Below are 12,398 nucleotides of genomic sequence, written 5' to 3'. Positions count from 1 at the left end.
GTCCTGGTCAACACGGCACAGGGAAAATTGAGGGACCACCCTGAGTCTCCTCACAGCATAATTTCCCCATTCCCTTTCTAGGCCATATCTTCTGCCTCTCTGTTGCTGGGCACCTCGTCATTAAATCAGAGACAGGAGAGGCATTCGATCATCGGGATCATTTCTTTGCCAAGGCAGAATTGATCCCCGGAGGATATTATGTCTTTGCCTCGTCTAATCTTCCGCATCTCGGGAAACTCCGCCGCTCCTCCAGGGACATCTTCCCGCGGAGCAAGAGAGCTCATCTCCTGTTCTTCCTAATCATTCTACCAACTTTTTCCTCCTCCAATTTGCCCCATTACTTCAAGTCAAACCTCCTGTATCAGGTCTAACGAACCCTCACAGCCTCCCATTAACTAGTGCTGCTGGCTCTTATGACCTCATTCTGTTGTCAGCCAAATTGTCATTTAATATTATTTATTCCCACAGTTCTTCTTGACAGCCTGAATGCTGTTGCACTGAGCCGTGCGGGTAGTCAGGTGTTCCTAATCCTCAGACAATGCTTGTTTTCTGAACCCTTTCTGAAGAAGGGGTGTGCTTGTGACAATGCTAGCTGCGTTTACGCCCTGCACAGTGATAGTTTGCAGGGAGCAGGCATCTAACGGCTCCGCCCTCCCTGGGCAGGGACATTGTCCAGAGCTCCTCTGTGCTCTTCGAAGAGCAGAGGGCTTACCCAAAACCCTCCTGGCCCATCTCAGCAGGTGCATTTGGAGATTAGAACTCCCCCAGAGCCTGCCTGATGCAAAACTAATGACTTCGAAGTTTCAGAGCCAGGGATGGGGCTGTGGGGACAGGAATGACCAGGACACACAGGGGTATTTCCAGGGCTTTCTGTGTCCATCATTCCAGGGCACCAGCCTCAGACAGAGCCCTCTTGACTAGTTTGTGGCCAGGGACACAGAGCTCACGAGGGACCAGGTGTCTTCCTCTCAATCAGGTGCCCTGGGGCGACGTCAGCTAGGAAGACCTCCAAGGCCCCCCATCTGTGGAGAAAGCCTGAGTGCCTGATGTGGCTCACAAGCTGCTTCCAAGACACTATTGTGGCTGCTCGGGTGCGGGTTCCAGCTGTCCTGCCCATTCAAGGTTCCAGCCCCACCTGGCCTAGGTACTGCTAGAAAGGTGGGAGGGTCTCATCAGGCCACTGTGCCGGGTGACACTCGGGGGCTGCAGTGTGGGAAGGAGCCATGGAGTGCGGTGGGCGTCCCTGGCCACTGCTTGGTGGGCTTGTCCCCACTCCCCCACCCTCTATTCATGGGCTGCTGCTGTCTGGGTGGGATCCTCCAGGGTGTATCACCCATGGGAGCTGAGTCTGATACATTCTCTGGTTCTGTTCTTGCCTTCTGCTTCTCATCTGCTGCCTACTCTCCTACGTCCTCTTCCCTGAGCTCACACCACCCTCTCCGCCCTCCTCACACGGTTCCTGTTTGGCCCCAATCTCCACAAGCTGGCTTCTGACAAGGGGATGACCCCAGACCAGGTCCCTGTCCACAGCCACCTTGCTGAACTCAAGTCCCAGGAACCAGCAGCTAGGCAAAGCCTGGTCATGTAAAGCAAAGAGTGGCTCTTGAAGGCCCGTGTCCAGGACTACAGGCTCCAGGCGGTCTGCCTGCGTGAGACCACACCCCAAATAACACCTGAGGGGCTTGAGCAGGGACAGATGGGAATGGCTCACTGGTCACACCCTCGACTCTCACACAGTCACCTGTCACACACATTTGTCACTCACACCCTCGGTTCTCAAAAGCTCACGCCATTCACCTCTCACACATATTCATATCTCACACCCTCACCTCCCACACCCTAACCACCCACACACATTCACCTCTCACACCCTCCCCTTTCACTCCCTCCCCTCTCACTCCCTCCTTCTCACACCCTCCCCTTTCACTCCCTCCCCTCTCACTCCCTCCTTCTCACTCCCTCCCCTCTCACTCCCTCCCCCCTCCCTCTCACTCCCTCCTTCTCACTCCCTCCCTCCTTCTCACTCCCTCCCCTCTCACTCCCTCCCCTCTCACTCCCTCCTTCTCACTCCCTCCCCTCTCACTCCCTCCCCTCTCACATCCTCTCCTCTCACCCCCCCCCCCTCTCACTCCCTCCTTCTCACTCCCTCCCCTCTCTCACTCCCTCCCCTCTCACACCCCCTCCCCTCTCACCCTCCCTCCCCTCTCACTCCCTCTCCTCTCACTCCCTCCCCTCTCACACCCTCTCCTCTCCCCCCCTCTCACTCCCTCCCCCCCTCTCATACCCTCCCCTCTCACTCCCTCCCCTCTCACTTCCTCCCCTCTCACTCCCTCCCCTCTCACACCCTCTCCTCTCCCTCCCCTCTCTCACTCCCTTCCCTCTCACACCCTCCCCTCTCACTCCCTCCCCTCTCACACCCTCCCCTCTCACTCCCTCCTTCTCACTCCCTCCCCTCTCACTCCCTCTCCTCTCACTCCCTCCCCTCTCACACACCCTCCCCTCTCACTCCCTCCCCTCTCACTCCCTCCCCTCACTCCCTCCCCTCTCACTCCCTCCCCTCTCACACCCTCCCCTCTCACTCCCTCCCCTCTCACATCCTCTCCTCTCACCCCCTCCCCTCTCACTCCCTCCTTCTCACTCCCTCCCCTCTCACTCCCTCCCCTCACACACACACCCTCTCCTCTCACTCCCTCCCCTCTCACATCCTCTCCTCTCACTCCCTCCCCTCCCCTCACACTCCCTCCCCTCTCACCCCCTCCCCTCTCACCCCCTCCCCTCTCACTCCCTCCCCTCTCACTCCCTCCTTCTCACTCCCTCCCCTCTCACACCCTCTCCTCTCACTCCCTCCTTCTCACTCCCTCCCCTCTCACACCCTCCCCTCTCACCCCCTCCCCTCTCACTCCCTCCCCTCTCACTCCCTCCTTCTCACTCCCTCCCCCTCTCACACACCCTCTCCTCTCACTCCCTCCTTCTCACTCCCTCCCCTCCCCTCACACACCCTCCCCTCTCACTCCCTCCCCTCTCACCCCCCCCCCTCTCACTCCCTCCCTTCTCACTCCCTCCTTCTCACTCCCTCCCCTCTCACACCCTCCCCTCTCACTCCCTCCTTCTCACTCCCTCCCCTCTCACACCCTCCCCTCTCACTCCCTCCCCTCTCACTCCCTCCCCTCTCACTCCCTCTCCTCTCACTCCCTCCCCTCTCACACCCTCCCCTCTCACTCCCTCCCCTCTCACTCCCTCCCCTCTCACTCCCTCCCCTCTCACTCCCTCCTTCTCACTCCCTCCCCTCTCCCACCCTCTCCTCTCACCCCCTCCCCTCTCACCCCCTCCCCTCTCACTCCCTCCCCTCTCACACCCTCTCCTCTCACTCCCTCCCCTCTCACTCCTCCCTCCCCTCTCACTCCCTCCCCTCTCACCCCCTCCCCTCTCACTCCCTCCCCTCTCACCCCCTCTCCTCTCACTCCCTCCCCTCTCACTCCCTCCCCTCTCACACCCTCCCCTCTCACTCCCTCCCCTCTCACTCCCTCCCCTCTCCCCTCTCCCTCTCCTCTCACTCCCTCCCTCTCTCACACCCTCTCCTCTCACTCCCTCCCCTCTCACACCCTCTCCTCTCACTCCCTCCCCTCTCACACCCCTCTCCTCTCACTCCCTCTCCTCTCACACCCTCCCCTCTCACTCCCTCCCCTGTCACTCCCTCCTTCTCACCCCCTCTCCTCTCACCCCCTCTCCTCTCACTCCCTCCCCTCTCACTCCCTCTCCTCTCACTCCCTCTCCTCTCACTCCCCTCTCACTCCTTCTCCTCTCCCTCCCCTCTCACTCCCTCCCCTCTCACTCCCTCACAAAGGTAACTAAGGCATTACTGCCTCCCATCTGGAGAGCTCCAGCACCGGCCCAGGTCTGCTACTGTCATGTCCTGATTGATATGGTTTGGCTGTGTCCCCATCCAAACCTCATCTTGAATTGTAGTTCCCTAATTCCCATGTGTTGTGGGAGGGACCTGGTGGGAGATAATTGAATCGTGGGGGCGGTTTTCTCCATACTGCTCTCATGGTAGTGGATAAGTCTCATGGGATCTGATGGTTTTGCAAAGGGTTTCTCCTCTCACTTGGCTCTCCTTCTCTCATCTGCCACCAATTAGGACACGCCTTTTGCCTTCTGCCACAATGGTGAGGCTTCCCCAGCCACATGGAACTGTGAGTCCATTAAATCTCTTTTTTCTTTATAAATTACCCGGTCTTAGGTAGGTCTTTATCAACAGCATGAAAACGGACCAATACACTGAGATTGAGCGAGACACGGCGCCCATGAGCCCCCTCTACCCGTAAGAATCAGGGATTGGGCTCTGTAAGGGCGACCATGCTCTGTAGACATTAAGATTTCCCGGAGTTACCTCAGGGCCTTGAGAGGTTGGGCTTAGACCAGAGGGCAGGGCTCTGGAGCCCCAACCCTTTTCTGTAAGTGGCCTAATCTTCCTACTTAATTTTTTTTTTTTTTTTTTTTTTTTTTTTTTTTTTTTTTTTTTTTGAGACGGAGTCTCCCTCTGTCGCCCAGGCTGGAGTGCAGTGGCCGGATCTCAGCTCACTGCAAGCTCCGCCTCCCGGGTTCACACCATTCTCCTGCCTCAGCCTCCCGAGTAGCTGGGACTACACGCGCCCACCACCATGCCCAGCTAATTTTTTGTATTTTTAGTAGAGATGGGGTTTCACTGTGTTAGCCAGGATGGTCTCAATCTCCTGACCTCATGATCCACCTGCCTCGGCCTCCCAAAGTGCTGGGATTACAGGCGTGAGCCACTGCACCCGGCTATCTTCTCAATTTTTTATGTTGGACTTCATGGTTTATAATTCATGTTTGAGCGCCATGGGACCAGTCTTTTCTGAGGTTCCTCCAAGGGTAGCCCTCCAGGACAGCTCCAAGTCAACACATGGGTTCCTTCTCCTTCTGCAAAATCATTCCAGGACACAGATACTTCCCTGCTCCCCGTGGCCAAGTCTGACTCCTTCTTCCCAACTCAGCTCAGGTGTGGGCTTCTCCATGAAGCCTCCTGACAGCCGCACACTCTTCTTATCCTGGGACCCGCCCACCCCATGTCCACGCCCGGGATCCTCCTGCAGAGATGTGTCTGTCACAGAGTGGGCACCCCGCAAACCTCTGTAGATGAATTGCTGGGACGGCAGCCCAGAATGCTGCTCTCGGCGATCTTTGAGTTCTTTTCAGTCTCTGACCCAGATGGGAGTATGGAGGCATCACAGCAGTTGCCAAGGGACCCACCTCATACACCTCCGTAAAATACCTTTTCTGTTATAGGTCTCAGCAAATATCTGCCAGACTGAATAGGGAATGGTCCTGTGTTTCACCAGCTCTGACCCCAGCTCCTTTGCTTGCTGGACACAGATCTGTGCCATAGAACCCTCAGTGAGCCTCCGGAGGGGCCACCCACAGTCTGTCTTTCTGGTTCTGGAGCACCTGCTACCTCATCTCAAAAATGCCACTGGACGGATTAACTGGACCCTGCGGCCCTTCTGATGTATCATTAGAGAAAACAAGTGAACTAGAAATCCACTGGCTTTAACCTTCCTTCCCAAACACAGGCCTATCCATTGGGGAAATCTCTCGGCTGCTGGGTTTGTATTTCTTTTCTAACAAAGCAAAACAGTTACCTTCCTCTCCCAGGCACGGTGAAGAGAAAGATGACAACTTGGAGTGACTGGCTTATATCTCTCTGATCGTGCTCCTTGGACCAGGGCTGCTGAGGGAGATAGACCAATACAGTCCCAATCTAGCCAGATGCACCAGAAAGACCATGTGTTCAGACTCAATTCTGCACGCATCCCTGGGGTGGCTGCTCTGCACAGCCACAGGCTCTCTGGAGACCCCACCTGCCAGGTCCACTGTGCTCGAGTCTTCCTTCAACCTGGCTTCTCATCCCCAGAGCAGGACCTCTTCACTGCTTCCCACACTTTCTCCCCAGAAGGAGAGAATACGCAACAGAAAACAAAGGAGAAATAGGGAAAACAGCGGAACTCAGAAAAGAGTGGAAAATGTAAGTGAGGGATCCCAGGAAATTCCATCTGAAGCCTGAGTCAGCATCTTCCTTGTGGACTGTCCGCCATTCCCCACCGCTTTCAGGGAAGGTTGTCTCCATGGCAACGGGGACCATCTAGTTAGTTCCCAACTCAGTCTATCCCAGGAGACCCTGAGCAACAGTCTCTCTTCGCCGTCACTCCTGCTGGCTCCCTGACTACTGGTCCTCATGGGTGCTTTCCAGACACCCACACCTTCTTGGCAAGCCAGTGCCATCGGCTGCCAGAAGGAAGACACGGAGTTTCCATTTCTAACTTGCTCCTGCTTGTACCCCACCAGCCTTACGCCATTAGTAATGGCGACCCCCACCCCAGCACACACGTCTGCACGAGCACAGCTGGCCCTGGGCGAACTTGGCTTCACTCACTGAGCAAAACTGAAGCAAGACAATTGCAACAGGGCCTTCCATTCCCCTCCCTTGCAAAAAGCAAAGTTTCTCTCATCTACTTTGGGAAGTCTGAGTGTCTCTTCTTATTCCAGGTTTGCTGTCCCACCATTGTCCTGCCCAGCACACCAGGAAAATTTAGCAACAGCAGAAATCCACCTTGGACAAATTTTGACCATGTTTCTGCTTTTGTGAAACCTTCCTGCAAAATCATTGCCCTCCTCAAAACCAACCATCCCCCAGACAGTCTTCACCGTCAGGCTAGACACATTTCCCGCCTGGAATATCCACTTTTAGACAGACTGAGGCGGGAACGAGGCAAGAGGACCGTCCAGCTCACAAAGCACAGGCCGGCAATGGCTGCAGTGAAGGCCGCCTTCTGGGGCTGCTGCCTCGTCACACTGATTTTATTTTTCCGATGCTCTATGATGAAGTATACCAATTAAAATATGCCGGTGTCATCATGTTTTGCAAAAATATGTCATCATGTTTATCAAAAATAAGTCTCTTTTATCATACAAAAGAAAAATAGCATTTATAAAATAAAAGCAATCTTCCCGCTTACTTCCCGGTAAAAAGTCAGTGCACTTTTCCGGTGGACAGTTTAACGTGACTCGCCGCGTGAAATACGCACGGCTTTTGACCCAGCAATTCCTCTTCTAGAAAGGTGTCATTAAGCAGATAACAGGGACTTCTGGTTAAACACGGTGGGCCTCACACAGTTTCATTCCTTCTCTCTCCTAATCCTCTCTAAAATGAAAACTAAAGGAATAAAATGTTGTAAATACACAAAAACAAAAACAAAAACAAAAATCAGGTAAAGTTGCCAACGTAGTTCTGAAAGATGGTGCGTGGAGCTGAAGGCTGAAGTCCAAGCACCTGGGGAAACGGGGGCTGTTGGAAATCAAGCTCTACTCTCTGAAGAACCTGGAGAGGCTCCCAAACTTGGGCACCAGCAGCCGTGGGAGGTGGGGAGGCCGTGGGCTGAAAAGGAAGAGTGGGGACAAGATGTGCATGAGAGGCGTAGATGCCTGTCCCCATCCCTCCCCTCCCCACATACCTCCCTTGCCCTGGCTACTGCTGAGGACATAAGACATACAGAATGACATGGAAGCTGTTAACAAAAGACCGGTGATATCTGTGGAGGCAATAGGAGAACCTTATTTTCTAAAAGCAAATACATTTTGCTTTTAGAAAAACCTGTGATTGTGGACATGCAGCCTTTGGTGTAAGATGCAGGTGGAGGGGTGGAGGATTGAGAGATGATGAAGGCAAATCGTTCAGAATAAGAGTTTGGGGGGCGTCCGTTGCAGGATCCAGACTGAAAGGCCTTTAAGCAAGACATTGCCAGTCTCTCTGCATCAGCCTCAGGTGGCCTGTGGGTGGTCAATAGGGAATTTTAAGCCAAGGTCTAGCTCAGCACCAACGACAGGAGCTGGTCAGGCCTGACTGGAGAAAGGGAGGTGACACTTTCACAGCATCTTCCCGAGGACACGGAGTGGGTGGCCGCTTCCTCACCCTGCCATGACCGACCGCTTCTGTTTTAACTCTGAGTGCCTCGGGTGGCCACAGGGAGTCCCTTTTGTCTGTGGGCTGGGAGCACACTCAACAAAGCTTGCTTTCAGAAACACATGCCCGGTAGAGGTCGGCGGGGTGCGAGGTTGGAAAGGAGATTAAATAAATGTCTACGTAATATTCACGGAGACACCGGCTCTCTCCTGAAGCTCAGCTCCAGGAACGGTGGTGGTCAGGGCATGGCCACACAGTCTTACCTTGACTGCTGGGGAAAAGGCCTGGCTGCTGCCAAACACAAGATGTATAGAAAACCACAACAAAGCTGCCGGCTTCCAGCCCCGTCATGCTGCAGAGACCTCACCGCGGGCGGCCCCCTGCACACGTGGAAGCCCCCAGTCAGGGCCAGTGCCTCTCTCCTCAATGCAGGCCGAAAGGCGTCTGGAGTGGGGAGAGCATGGCCAGCAATAGACGCTGCAGATTTAGTGGCAAAGACGGGGGCAGAGCTGGAAAAGTGAAAGAAAGAGAGAATAAAATGAGAACAAGAATCGGGGTATGAGCTGTCAGGAAGACGCCGAGGAGAAAAGCCTGTCACAATCTTTTCATCCATTCTTCTGCTTTATTCAGACCGTCGGGTCCTCGTCTGGCCTCAAGAAGGAACAAGAGGCGGGGTATCTCAAAATTCTGCTAGGTGTTAACATAGTTTCTTCTTGGCCTTGTCGCTTTCTGCATTTTTATGACGTCCCAGTAAAATTCAGCATTCAGGGAGGGAAGGCAGGGAGAGTGGGAAGTGGGAGAACCCGGGACTGGCATTGGTGAGGGGGCTGTGCTGAGGTCAGATCTCTGGCCCAGTAGAGATCTAGAGATCTAGAGCCTCTTGACAGTCAGGCCCAGGTGAGTGAAATGAGGGTCAAAGCCAGGGCAGAGGGGCGTTGCAGCCTCCAGGGAGCTGGAAACAGGTACTGGTGGGAGGGAGGAGGAGGAGGGGCACAGGGAGAAAGGGAAAGAACTTCTATTTTAAGGTCCTGATGTTGAAAATTCTGATGAGCTCCCAGTAAAATAAGTAGAGATAAGACAATGGTCCTCAAGGCTGAGATGGAAAAAAGGTGGCCATGGAGGTGACGACAGCCTCCTCCCTTCCCAGCAGACAGGGAAGAGCGGCACGGTGAGCCACAGGCAGATTCTGCCTCCCACTGCCTTTGGACTCAACATCGACCTTACCTGAGTTTCCAGCCTGCTGGTCTTCAGACTTCACATCTCCCAGCCCCACGAGGGAGTGAAATAACTCCCTGAAATCAATCTCTCTCTCTCTCTCTCTCTCTCTCTCTCTCTCAGTTTCTCTGGAGAACTCAGACTCAGGTAGATTTTGGTCTGAGGAAGGTGAGAGCGAGTCATTCAGCAAGGGTGCCTTGAGCTTGGACTTCCCTGAGCCTGCACACACAAGGATCCACACTGGAGGGCTCCTCCATCCAGAGGAGTCACCATGGAAGCAGAGAGTAAAAATACAACTGAGAGGGGTGGCCGTGGAAATGTGTATGACTCACACAGGAACACCAGGATGTGCACAGGAGCACCGAGAATGCACACAGCAGCATGGGGATGCACACAGGAGTACTGGGGATGCACACAGGAGTACTGGGGATGCACACAGGAGTACTGGGGATGCACACAGGAGTACTGGGGATGCACACAGCAGCATGGGGATGCACACAGGAGTACTGGGGATGCACTTAGGAGTACTGGGGATGCACATAGGAGTACTGGGGATGCACACAGCAGCATGGGGATGCACACAGCAGCATGGGGATGCACACAGGAGTACTGGGAATGCACACAGCAGCATGGGGATGCACACAGGAGCACCGGACATGCACACAGGAGTACTGGGGATGCACACAGGAGTACTGGGGATGCACACAGCAGCATGGGGATGCACACAGCAGCATGGGGAGACACACAGCAGCATGGGGATGCACACAGGAGTGCTGGGAATGCACACAGCAGCATGGGGATGCACACAGGAGTACTGGGGATGCACACAGGAGTACTGGGGATGCACACAGGAGTACTGGGGATGCACATAGGAGCACCGGACATGCACACAGGAGCACCGGGGATGTGCACAGGAGCACCAGGGATGTGAACAGGAGCACCGAGAATGCAAACAAGAGCACTGGGGATGTGAACAGGAGCACTAAAGATACACACAGGAGCACCGGTGATGCCCACAGGAGCACTGAAGAAATGCACAGGAGCACACAGGAGCACACAGGAGCACCAGGGACGTGTGCCCCACCCAGAGCCCGGAGGAGTCTGGATGGCTCCCTGAAAGTCATGACGCTTGGGTGAGTCGGTGAAACGGAGGGAACATTGGCACCTGAGTCCAGATGGCCACACTCACCAATTCCAGAGGCAGGTGCTGCACAGCAGGAGTGTGTGTGTGAAGGTGGCTGGGTGCAGGGGCAGAGGCTCAGTAGACACAGGCAGCAAAGGTGCTCAGGCACCTGGCATCAAGGGCTCACGCATCAAGTTGGAGTCTGGGTCTTACCCTGTGGGCTGCAGAGTGCCTCTGAATATTCTAAATAGAGAAGTGACTTGGTCAAGATTTTCACTAGGAATATATGTTATTATTTATTAAAGTCACCATATTGTGCAATAGGTCACCAGAGCTGATTCCTGCTACCTATCTGAAACTGTTCCCTTTGACCGGCATACCCTAAGAGAGGATTTAAATATGTTCTTCCATAAAGAAATGGCAAACATTTGAGGTGACAGGTACTTTAATCAGCTTGATTTGTTCATTCCACAATGTGTATATATACATATGCTGAAACACATTGTACCCCATACATATATATAGCTATCATTTATTAATAAAAATATAACAAATTTGAAAACAAAAAAATTAAAGCATCTCCCCCAGGAAGATCTCTCTGTGATGGATTTGAGGGAGTGAAACCAGAAGGGTCCTCCTAGGAGGCTGTGGTGCTCCAGGCCGGAGACAAAGGTGTCCTAAGCAGCTGAGGCTGCAGGAGGGTAAGTGAAGGAGACAGAGTAACAGGACTTGCTGCTAAATAGCCCACCATGGTCAAGAAGGGAACCCAGGATGTGTGGACGTTCTGGTTTGAGAATTGCACAGTCTTTGACGATGCACAAGGAGGAGTGGGTTTGGGTCCAGCGAGGGTGGTGATGGGTTTCGGGAGAGGCGTGGGATAGTGAGGTGCCTGGATGGCCACACCACCGTGACCAATTTGCTTATGCAGGTCATACCCAACAGCGACAGAATCACAGGCTGAAGTAGCCACCAGAGCCTGGATGTGGCAAAGACGAGCCCATGAAATACTCCACACTGTGCACTGGTGGAAGATGACGGGGACGGGGCATCCTCTGTAAAAAGCAGGAAGGAGGAGGAGGTCCTCAATAGCGTGGGGCTAATGACCTAGAATTCTACAGTCGTAGAACTCTATCATTTTCCAGGGTAAGAATGAAGGCTTTAAGGGGCTTTACTCCCATTTTACAAAGAGGGAAACTGTTACAGAGGGATAGCTTCCGCTCTAGCTCCAGTTCTGTGGATATGATACTAGCTCTTGGAAGTGACGTCCTGAACCTGACCCGATGAGCCTGAGGGCGTGCCCTGTGATACCCAGGACCTTGGCATGATCAAGGACACTTTCAGGGGGCAGCCGGGACCAGGAACCCTGAGCTCCAGGTCTGGTCTCCTCTCCCGCAGCCCCGCTGAGCCGGCACTGCCAGGCGTGCACCAGGACCAGGAACCCTGAGCTCCAACCTGGGCTCCTCTCCCGCAGCCCCCCAGAGCTGGCACTGCCAGGCATGCACCTAATGGCTGCTCACATTCTCTGTGACTTCCGCTGTGGGTGACGGGAAAAGGGTGCTACATTCCCTGGGCTGGTGGCTCAAGCCCAGAGTCAGCATCCGTTTTTAAATGATATACACATGACAGTTTTTATGGCATCCTTTCTGATATCAAATCCTCTCTCTTCACTTCCAACTCAGAATTAATTGAGAACGTTTCTTCCTTAGATTTGATGCTCCTTATGGTTATTGAGGCCCATCTGCACAGGTAAGAAGCTTTATACAAGTAATCATAATACCTTGCATTTTTCCAGTGCGCATTTTTTCTTGAGAGATCAAAAGACTATGGCATCGCCCTCCTGTGCCTGAAAGGAAACATTTGCTCATGTGCCGTGGATACACTGTGGGTGAGGTCGCACTTGCCTGCACGTGGAAGCTGCCACCTGACGCACACTTACATACCTTGCAGGGAACCAGCAGGGCAAACACAGCTGAGTGGCTTGGACAGGCACGACGTGGCACCAGGAGCCCAAGGGGAGATCAGGGCTGCAAGAACCAGCATGACCACAGCCTTCCAGTCCAGAGGCCTGGGGTGGAAGGAGGG

The 12,398-nt window shown here is 54.0% G+C and overlaps 1 long non-coding RNA gene across 1 annotated transcript; it reads right to left on the bottom strand.

Moving 5' to 3' along the window:
* Window positions 1–9,387: 9,387 nt before the first annotated feature.
* Window positions 9,388–12,148, bottom strand: LOC126933876 (uncharacterized). The gene is made up of 3 exons (XR_007718754.1): window positions 11,834–12,148; window positions 10,530–10,559; window positions 9,388–9,412 (listed from the first exon to the last, which is right to left on the bottom strand). It is a non-coding gene; the product is annotated as an uncharacterized LOC126933876 (long non-coding RNA).
* Window positions 12,149–12,398: the final 250 nt, after the last annotated feature.

The sequence above is a fragment of the Macaca thibetana genome, chromosome 13 (assembly GCF_024542745.1).
Source record: "Macaca thibetana thibetana isolate TM-01 chromosome 13, ASM2454274v1, whole genome shotgun sequence".
In the NCBI taxonomy this organism is placed as follows: domain Eukaryota; kingdom Metazoa; phylum Chordata; class Mammalia; order Primates; family Cercopithecidae; genus Macaca; species Macaca thibetana.
This window is presented reverse-complemented; position numbering and strand designations above follow the sequence as displayed.